The sequence below is a fragment of the Macaca thibetana genome, chromosome 13 (genome assembly GCF_024542745.1).
Source record: "Macaca thibetana thibetana isolate TM-01 chromosome 13, ASM2454274v1, whole genome shotgun sequence".
NCBI classification, from domain to species: domain Eukaryota; kingdom Metazoa; phylum Chordata; class Mammalia; order Primates; family Cercopithecidae; genus Macaca; species Macaca thibetana.
Genome location: NC_065590.1, coordinates 102,246,832 through 102,257,387, shown reverse-complemented (window position 1 = coordinate 102,257,387; position 10,556 = coordinate 102,246,832).

The window sequence follows — 10,556 nt, the reverse complement described above, 5'->3', positions numbered from 1 at the left end:
TGATAATTTATCAAGCTCCATTTAGAATTAAATCATTTTGTTATATATAAAGTATTCCTCAAGAAGATTTGTTAAATTAAAAAACAAAAAATGAATACATTTACAGTTAATTCAAGTACTAAACACATGTAAATAAAGACTAAGGATACATTCAAATACATTTTCAAAAAATAATGGAGAAATTAATAAGTTATAAGACAGAAAATTAATAAAACTGACAAATCCAAAGCCCATTTTCATATCCATAATAAAATACATAAATCTTTATAAGTGCAAAAAAGAATAAAATATAAACACACCATAATGAAATTGATTAAGCATATATATAAAAAGCCTAAGATATACAGGTAATAAGAAATTTAAAGACAGTAATGTGCACAAGTAAATGTTAGCAAATCTTAAATATTGTTCTGCTAATATAAATTTAAATTAATGGAATATGACACAAGAGACTGTTAAATATTAAATGTGGCAACAAGCATAGAAATCATTTTAATAGTTTCCAAAGAAATACCTCAAAGATATGTGTGTACATACACAGTTATGAATGAATACAAATAAAACATTATAGAAGACAGAATTCCTATTCTATCTAAAAATAACTCAGAACCTTGAAAATTGGACCCCTCCTGGGACTGTTTTATAAACCATAATAAAAATATGACAAATAATAGAACACTCTAACATCGATATGAATGCAATATCCTAAGGAAATCAGCAAGTGCTGAATAGATTAAAACAATAAAACCAAGTAAGATTTATTCCAGAAATCTAAGCTTATCCAATAAAGAGCACTGCTTATCATTCATGTAATAGGTCAAAGAGGTGCCAAAACATATTCATAAAATCATCAAGCATTATTTTTCCTAAAACGAACTTATTAAGATATACGTCACTAATTCTACAACTTATTCTCTTAAAGCAGGGGTTCGCAACCCCCAGGCCACGAAGGTACCTCTTACAGAGACCTGTCCATGGCCTGTTAGGAACCTAGCCACACAGCAGGAGGTGAGCGGCAGGCAAGCAAGTGAAGCTTTATCTGTGTTTACAGCCGCTCCCCGTGGTTCTCATTACTGCCTCAGCTCCTGTCAGATCACCAGCAGCATTAGATTCTCAGAGAAGCACGCACCCTATTGTGAACTGCTCATGTGAGGGATCTAGGTATGTGCTCCTTATGAGAATCTAATGCCTGATGATCTGTCACTGTCTCCCATCACCCCCAGTTAGAACCATCTAGTTACAGGAAAACAAGCTTAGCTTAGGGCTCCCACTGACTCTGCATTATGGTGAGTTGAATAATTATTTTATTGTATATAACAATGTAATAATAATAGAAATAAAGTGCACAATAAATCTCATGTGCTTGAATCTTCCTGAAATGATCTCCCTACCCCAATCTACAGAAAAATTGGCTTCCAAAAAACCAAAGAGGTTGGGGACTGCTGTCTTAAAGTATTCAATCCAGTGTTATGTATTATGGTCACAGAATTCTGGAATCCTCATTCTCATATATTTTATTTTACTTTATGTCTACATCCTCCATATAGCTCAAAACCAGCACCAAACTTTAGAACATTTCTATTTCTCATACGGGAAATCCTGTACCATTAGCAATCATTCCCCAATCCCTCCAGACTCTCCTAGTCCTAGGCAAACATTAATCTACATTTTGTTTTACATATTCATATATACTGAATATGTTCATATAAATGGTGTCATAGGTAGTTTTGTGACTAGCTTCTTTCATTCAGCATGTTTTCAATATTCTTTCACCTTGCAGCATGTATCTGTACTTCATTTGTTACTGCTGAATGACATTTCATAGTATGGATATAAAACGTATATATCCATTCTTACTTGATGTACATTTGGGTTGTCTCTGCTTTTTGACCATTATAAATAATGCTTCAGGCCAGGCATGGTGGCTCATACTTCTAATTCCAGTGCTTTGAGAGGCTGAGGTGGAAGGATTGCTTGAAGCCAGGAGTCCTAGATTAGTCTGGGCAACATAGTGACATCCGATTTCTAAAAAACAATGGTTTTCTTTTTTAAAATTATTTCTTAATTAATTGGGCATAGTGCTGTGCACCTGTAGTGTTAGCTACTCAAGATGCTGAGGTGGGAGAATTCCATAGAATTGCCTGAGCTAAGGAGTTGAAGGTTACAAAGAGCTGAGATGGCACCACTGCACTCCAGCCTGGGCAACAAAGTGAGATCCTGTCTTTGTAAAAATAAACAACAATTTTTAAAAATGCTGCTGCGAACAATCCTGTACAAGGTTATATCTAGATGTAGATTGTCATATTTCTTGGATATGTATTTTGGCATGAATCTAATTTCTCTTGTGATTTCTTCTTTGACTAGTTGGGTTTCTTTTTTAGTGTATTGTTAATTTTTAAATTGCCTTATATTGTGTTCTAGTTTAATCTGGTTATATTTGGAGAGTATACTTTGTGTGATGTCAGTATGTTTAAACTTATGGAACTCATTTTATAGCCTGAAGAATGTTTTACCTTGGAAAATGTTCCATGCATACTTGAGAATAATTTTTATTTTGCTGCCATTGGGTGAAGTATTGCATGGATGTCTATTAGTTGTAGTCATTTTATAGCAATCAAGTCCTCCATAGCTTGTTGATATTCTCCACAATTGTTTTATCCATTATCAAAAGTGGGATAATGAAGTCTCCAATTATGATCATCAATGTGTCTATCTCTAATTCTGTTAGTTTATGATTTATGTATCTTGGAGTTTTGTTGTTGGGTACATATATGTTTGTAACTGTTTTGTATTAATGATGGACTGTACATTTTATTATTATTAAGTACCCCTCTTTAACTCTAGAAATATTCTGAGATTTGTTGTTTTAAAGTCTGTTACATCTACTATAAGCATAATCACTCCAAGTCTCTTATGACTGTATAGTGATCTTTTTTCATTCTTTAACTTTCAGCGTGTTTGTTTCTCTGAGTCTGAAGTATGTCACTTGTAAAGCAAGCACTATTTGTTAAAATAATAAAGTTATAGTCTAGAGAATACTTCCCTTACATGACAAATGATATCTACTTCAAATAAGTAGCCAAAATCATGTTTCTTCAATAAAACACTTGCAAGCATCCCTTCTAAACACAAAACCAAGAATATAAATGGACACAAATATGACCAGTTTAAAATGCTGCTCATCATCTGCCGATATGGTAAGGCATGTGTTTCTTAAATGAGAGAAACAAAAATTATAAATTAGAAGAAAAAAAAGTTCCTCCCAATTTCTAGTACTCCTGATTACTTTCCTAATCTGTCTTCCTCAATGATTTTTATATCCATCTTACATGATACTTGCTTTCTTATTTTAACTTCTTACTTGCAGTTCTAGTATTCTCCCTCTGAAATGTTGACTTCACAAGAGCAAGTACTTTTTTCTGTTTTGTTACTTTAGTTGCCCCCCAGTGCTATAAACAGGGACGGATACATAACCGTAGCTCAATATAAATGTGAAAATAGATGGATAATTTGAAGATGAAATAAATTCTACTTTCAAAATAATGAGGGAAATCAACTACAATTCTATTAGAATTATTAGCAGAGTTCAGTAAGATGGCTGAGTTAAAATGACTATCAAAAATCATGGATTTCCTGTACATCAAAATTAACTTTTAGAAAATGTAACTGTAAAAAGCCTCATTATCAGCAGCGAAACATATATGGAACATGTCTAAGAATGACCCTAAACATAGATATGAAAGTACAGTATGAAGAAAACTTCAAATTTATATTAACAGACATCTAAATACTCAATACATAAATATATTCTCCTTATGAATGGGAAGAATTCATACTGCAATTCTCCCTAAATGATCTGTGTTATTTACCACAACCGAATTTAAAATGCTAAGGGACATTTTTTAGAAACTTGAGTAAAAGTCCTAAAGTCCACCTTTGATAATAAATCAATAAAAATATTTAAGAAAACAATTGGTTGGAGGATGGGAAGTCGTAAGCATTCTGTGTTTTGATATTATACAATATAAGGATAATAAAATGGATGTCACCATGTGAAACTGGTACAGCATTAAGCAAACAGATTTTAAAAAATGAGCTAGAGGCCGGGCGCGGTGGCTCACGCCTGTAAGCCCAGCACTTTGGGAGGCCAAGACGGGCGGATCACGAGGTCAGGAGATCGAGACCATCCTGGCTAACACGGTGAAACCCCGTCTCTACTAAAAAATACAAAAAACTAGCCGGGCGCGGTGGTGGGCGCCTGTAGTCCCAGCTACTCGGGAGGCTGAGGCAGGAGAATGGCGTGAACCCAGGAAGCGGAGCTTGCAGTGAGCTGAGATCCGGCCACTGCACTCCAGCCTGGGCAACAGAGCGAGACTCCGTCTCAAAAAAAAAAAAAAAAAAAAAAAAATGAGCTAGACTATCCCTTAGCAACCCCACCTACACAGAGAAATCTAATATACAACAAGGGTATTCTCTCAGATCAATAGGAAAATATGAATTCTTGAGTGCCAACATGATGCTCAAAGAAAATGCCTATTGGAGTGTTTCAAATTTTGTGTTTTCAAATTAACGATGCTCAACCTGTACCAAAATCTGCAGATGGTCAAGTCTATGCTATAAAATGGTGCAGCATTCGCATATAACCCTGCACACCCTCCCATGTAATTTAAATTATCTCTAGATTACTTATAATAGCTATACAAAAAATGGTATGTAAATAGTTGTTATATTGTATTATTTAAAGTATAATGACAAGAAAAAGTCTATATATGTTCAGTAGTGACAGAATTGTTTTCAAATATTTTTTATTCAAGGTTTGGGAATCCATGGATGTAGAACTCACAGATGTGGAGAGCCAAGTCTACTTATAGATGAATTAAAAGTCTAAATGTATCACATAGGAAACCATAAATTATGTTTTTCAGTGTAGGCGGAGATTTATTTAGTCTTGGGAAAGAAGTTTCTAAACACAGCTCCAAAACAGAAACTATAAAGACAAACATTTTTCTTTATACTAATACTTTCACATGTATGCAGAATTATGAATGTCATGTGGTAAAGCACACCTTAAAATATTGAAAGCCAAATGGACTAGAATATATGTGTATTATACATAATTAAAAGCTTATAAATATACCTAAAATATATAGCATTTTCCAAAGTACCAAGATAAATATGATCACACTCACAGAAAAACACCAGAAATATGTTGTGAAGCCAATTTCAGTAGGGGTAGAAGAGTGCACGTCCTGGTGGAACTCCAAGGGCACCTGAGTTCAGATTCTTTGATACATTCATTTTACATGAGAATTAATAAAACATAATTTTTTTAATGTTCAAAAATATAGCCAGAAGAATATTAATGGTACAAATAGCAAAACTTTGATCCAATTTCTCAAATGTTGGACAGTGAGAAGTATCAGGTGAGATGTAAGATGGGGCAACCGTAAAATAGAATTATCAAAGTCATCTCTAACAGTGCCTTGTGAATTAACATTTTGCCATCTATTGGAAACAATTTTATTTGTCATTGGACAGGGTTACATGAAGGTGGAATATTCACCAGATATGGTAGCACACCTCAGGAATACTTTTTTGAAAACCCCAGCATTTGAAGAATTTAACAAAAATAAAATAAACTGATGTTTACACAGTACACTGCCATTTAAAGCATGTTCCTCATCTATTATATAATTTGAGCTCTTGCTTCATATAGTGACACTTTACTGTTAACCAGATACTATATCCAAGGAGTAGAGATGAGGACCCAGTTCACACAGATGGTAAGTGGCAGAGCAGGGATTAAACTGTGAAGATAAATAATATCTCTCTTATTAATTAAAACTGAGACCCAAAGAGATACCTCACCTGTCAAAGATCACACAGGCCCTCCAGCCTGATCTATATCCCATGCCACTGTTAATATTCCCTGCTTCTTGTCATGTATGTGGCCATATTAGATGATCTGAAAGTTAGTGGAGAGCAGGTCAAGACATCAAACTAAAGATAACTAATTTAACTCACATGGGTGCAGGAGTTTGAAACAGAGGAAGGAAGTATAAGCGAAAAAAATTCTTGCAAGGTGTGTAACATCTATCATTGTGATAAAAACAAAATACATTAGAATATGATATACTATGTGGCCTAATGGCAGCATGTAAAAAAAGTAGGGTCTGTGCACAGGATGTATCTCATTTACACACCCATACCTTCCACACTCACACTTATACACCCACGCTCACACACACTGATAGACACGTTTCCACACACTCATACCCACACATGCCATGTACACCCATTCCCACATATGCCCACGTACAACCACATGCCCATGTTCACTCACATACACTCACACAACCATTTCACGTGCACACATATTCATACACTCACTCAAACATGCCTACACTCACACACGCACTCAGACACAAACATCTCCATTCTTATTCCATGACAAGCAAGGAATACTTCCGAAAAAGGCTTTACAGAGATGGTGAAATGTGATAGGTCTTGAAAGAAGAGGAGTGTTTCTCCCTTTAAAAATAGAGATGGTCACTCTCAGAGGGAATGTGTTTCAACAAAAGAGCTGAATGTGAGAGCAGCTCACCTTCACCTTCCTTATGTGAAATTCCAAGAACAAGAAGTGAAGGCCTATGGAAGGCCGACGGGCACAGGATCTTAAAGTGACAGAAGTGCTGAGACATCCTCATCTCTCTGCAACTCCTCACCTTCTCCCTGCCCCACTTTCTCCTCACAACTCCCCACCGTGTTGAATGATTGTATCATTGTCTCTTACCTTTTTTACTCACTGAAATGTCAGTTCCACCAGGGCCTTTGTCTTGCCATTTTGTTCATTAGCAAATCCCCAGTTTCTAAGACAATGCCTGGCATGGAGGAAGTGCTCCAAAAGTGCGTTAGAAAACTAAGAATAAAGGAAAAGAATAAATGTTTGCTTTGGGCCCAAATTCTGGCTGAGTGTCATTAAATAGCTGCATGACCTTAGACAGGTAAATCCATCTGAATTTTGGCTTTCTCACTTTAAAAATAGGAACACTAATAATAGTTGAAACACTAAGATTGATGAAGGAGTAAATCATAGATGCAGACCATTAGCAAAATGAGTACCTAGTAGTTGTCAAGGCAAGCATGGTGGTGGTGCTGGTAATGCTAATGACACTGATGAGATTAGTAAGACTCATAGGATTTTTGGTTCTGGTGGTAGTGGTCATACGGTGGTGCTATCATTCTCTCCAGGGACTAAATCAACTTCTTGGTTGGTGACAGTGCATCACCCTGTGTCCCATTGGAGCACAACAGTGACCAACACCAGATAAACAGGAACCAGAGCTACTCATTTTCAAACAGTCACTCCCACTCAAAGATCTTAAACATCTTAACTTGAAATTAATAATGTTACTCATTCATACTGACATCTGTCATGTAAAAATCCTGCCTGAGGTGCTGTGTACACATCTAAGTGTGTGCATGTTCCTCCAAGATCCTGAATGTAACATATTGTATTACATAAATTATTGTATTAAACGGTGGTGGGATTATGATAGTCTCTTTATCATTAGCATTTGATTACAGTGTGTAATGATTAGAAATCTTTGTTTTGTGATATATTTTGAGTAATAACTACAGTCATTGCCATTGATCTCTACATCCCAGAGTGGGAACCCATCAAGTCATGCAACAATATTTGCTCCCTTTCATATCCAATTTGAGATAAACTACAAAATGGATTCTCTTTCAAAACCCTAAAATAAAAATTTTAGGCAAAAATAAAATGAGCTTGTTCCAATAACAGGCTCACCAAAAACAAACAGTTCACATTCTAAAACTCATCTAGCAGAAGATGCTTGACCCAAGTGAGTGGCACTCTTTCCGACCAAGGACTTACTTCGTGAAAGGAGCAAACAGGCCCCGCTCTCTGCCCACCCATGGGTAGATCTCTGGAAGGTATTGTATTGCCCATCTCCAAAATCATTATTATCTCATTACCCCTCATAAGCTCACCTTGTGTTATTTCCACTAGGACATCTTAAGCTTCTGCATTGCTTAACCTGCCTTTTAGCAGAGAGGTAGGCGTTCAATGAGACACATCTGAGTGCACTAGAGCACAAAAGATAATGAATAGCTTAACCGTCCTGGGGCCATTGAGAGCTCTGTAATTTAGGAAACACGGCCAGGAGATTGCTCATAACATCCTGGGAAGTTCACTCATTTGGAAAAACGTAGAGTCTGAGTATGCACACTCTGTTCCTCCTCTTTACATCACTTTAGGGTTCGCCTGAGAGGACGTTTAATCAAGTAGCTGATTGTATGTGCAAAGAATGTGTCGTATTCTCAGGTGGCACAGAAGAGTTCCTGAGATTATAACCCATTATAAAGACAGAGGCTTCCACCATCGTTTTGACAGCAAAGTCCGTATGTATTTCAGGGCAGAGTTCTTTGTCTAGCATCTCGAGCTCTCAGCCTGTGGGAAGCACAGTGTCACTTTGAGTATATTCTCTGTCTCTTCTCCCTGTAAGGTATTTCCTTCTTTTCTTCATCTTCGCTCATTGCACCTCTCCCTGCGCTTGTAAGAGGCACAAGCGCACGCCAGCGTGGAAATGACATTTCGCTGCTGTGGCTGCAAGACGGCTCTCAAAAAAATGTCCCTAGAGTCCGACTGGCCACCTCCTAATTGGCCACCGTGGTTCAATTTCCACTCACATTCTGCGCCAAAATTAGAAGGATTTAACGCACACGAAGCTCCTACAATCCCACTTCCTGACACCCCATCATTCTAAGAGACACACATAGTCGCAGATAAGCAGCCTCTTTTCCAGCAGTTACTCAAAGGTCAGAAAACTCTATGAGAATCAGAGAAAAGAAAATGTCAACCTGGGAATTACTGGATGTGTGCATGTGCAGAAGGCCAAATCTTTTAAAAGATAAATATCATAGACAGAGAGTGCGCTGAGGGACCTTCGGGTTTTCACAGTTTACCGTGAGATTTATAACATCCAAGCTGCTCAAGACAGCACTCCATGTAGCATTCAAAGATCTCCAGGAGCTACTTTTATTTGTTTTTCAGCCTTACGCTTGCTTCTTTCCATTCCTTTTTCCTCACATTTCTGGGGATTGGAACGTATATTGACCCAGGTTAGATTAAATGTTCACTACTACATCACATAACTATAGCCGGGAAGTTAGCGTTATTTTCTTAAAAAAAAAAAAAAAAAAAAATTAGCAGCTGCCTGAAATGCTTAAAGAAGAAGACTGGTAGATGGTTTGTTTTTATTATCTATGACCAGAATAAAACAAACAAAAAAGTAGATCAAGGATTCTACTACTACCAGCCTCATCAATAACAGCAAGAAGAAAAATACATTGCTGAGGTGCATCTAGTGACAGAAATTGTGGAAAAGGTAAGCACAAAAGGACTAGACCTGAATATTCATGAGAAGGTTGCTCACAAACCCTCTTCTATGTGGGTGCTTGCAGCCCTGTGTCAGGCAACCCTTCTCTTCCTTATCTTGCCCTGGGAACCCTGGAGATACAGTGACAAGATGTGAATATGCTTTTATAGCAAGACAGTTCAGACTTTGGAGTCATACTGAACACCAGGTGTGACTTAATGCCACTATTTCTAATCCATGTGATCTTGAGTGTGGTCACTTAGAAATCCCTTAACTTCCCAAAGCCAAACTTGCCTCACTTTTAAAATGGGCATGGGAGCAATGTCTGGGACCTGGGAGAGTTGAGGATGCACGCAGCACACTAGGCCCAGTGCCCATCCCGTCTTCAGCTCTGGACTCCACTAAGAGAAATCAGACAATGGTGAAACGTGGTCCTGAGGATGATAGCTGCGATTCACTCCCAAGCTTCAGACACTTCAGTGTCACCAAGACAACTGCATTGTTTCAGATGCAGCTTCTTAGGGGCCTGAATTAGCCCAGAGCATGAACCAGATTCCCTTAGTACTAAATAGTCCTGCGAGCACAATGGGGACTTTCTGTAAAAAGCAGTATTGTTGTCGACCCTTAGGGTCTACAGAATGCTCGGTTATAATTATACGGTATTATGGATAGAAGTGTTTTAGGTTTTAAAGACTAACCAGGAGATAACACATAAAGTAGGATTTTAGTGTAAAGCTTCTTAAAATGTATTTCCATGTGATAAAAGACCAGATAAATGTGTTGATTCACTTTGTCCTAAAAAGAAAAACATCAGTAAAAATGAATTCTTGTTACTTCTGTGTTCAAGTTAATAAAAACACTGCAGTACTTTGAAGCACTTGAGAACTTACTGGTTTTAAAACAATGATAACCTCTACAAAATCGTTGGTTAGAGGCAGTGTAGAGTGAACTAGATCCATACATATAATTATGAAAAGCTTTGGTGACGTTTCACGAGTTGCATTTTTTACAGATTTATCCAAAATTTTAGTTGTATTTTGGTTTCTATTCTTAGGTAAACCAGACAATGATATTATACTTATCTTCAGGTTTAGAGAAATTGTGATCATTTTGGCTCTTCACATTCGAAAGGAAATCCTTGTGGTAGGTGGA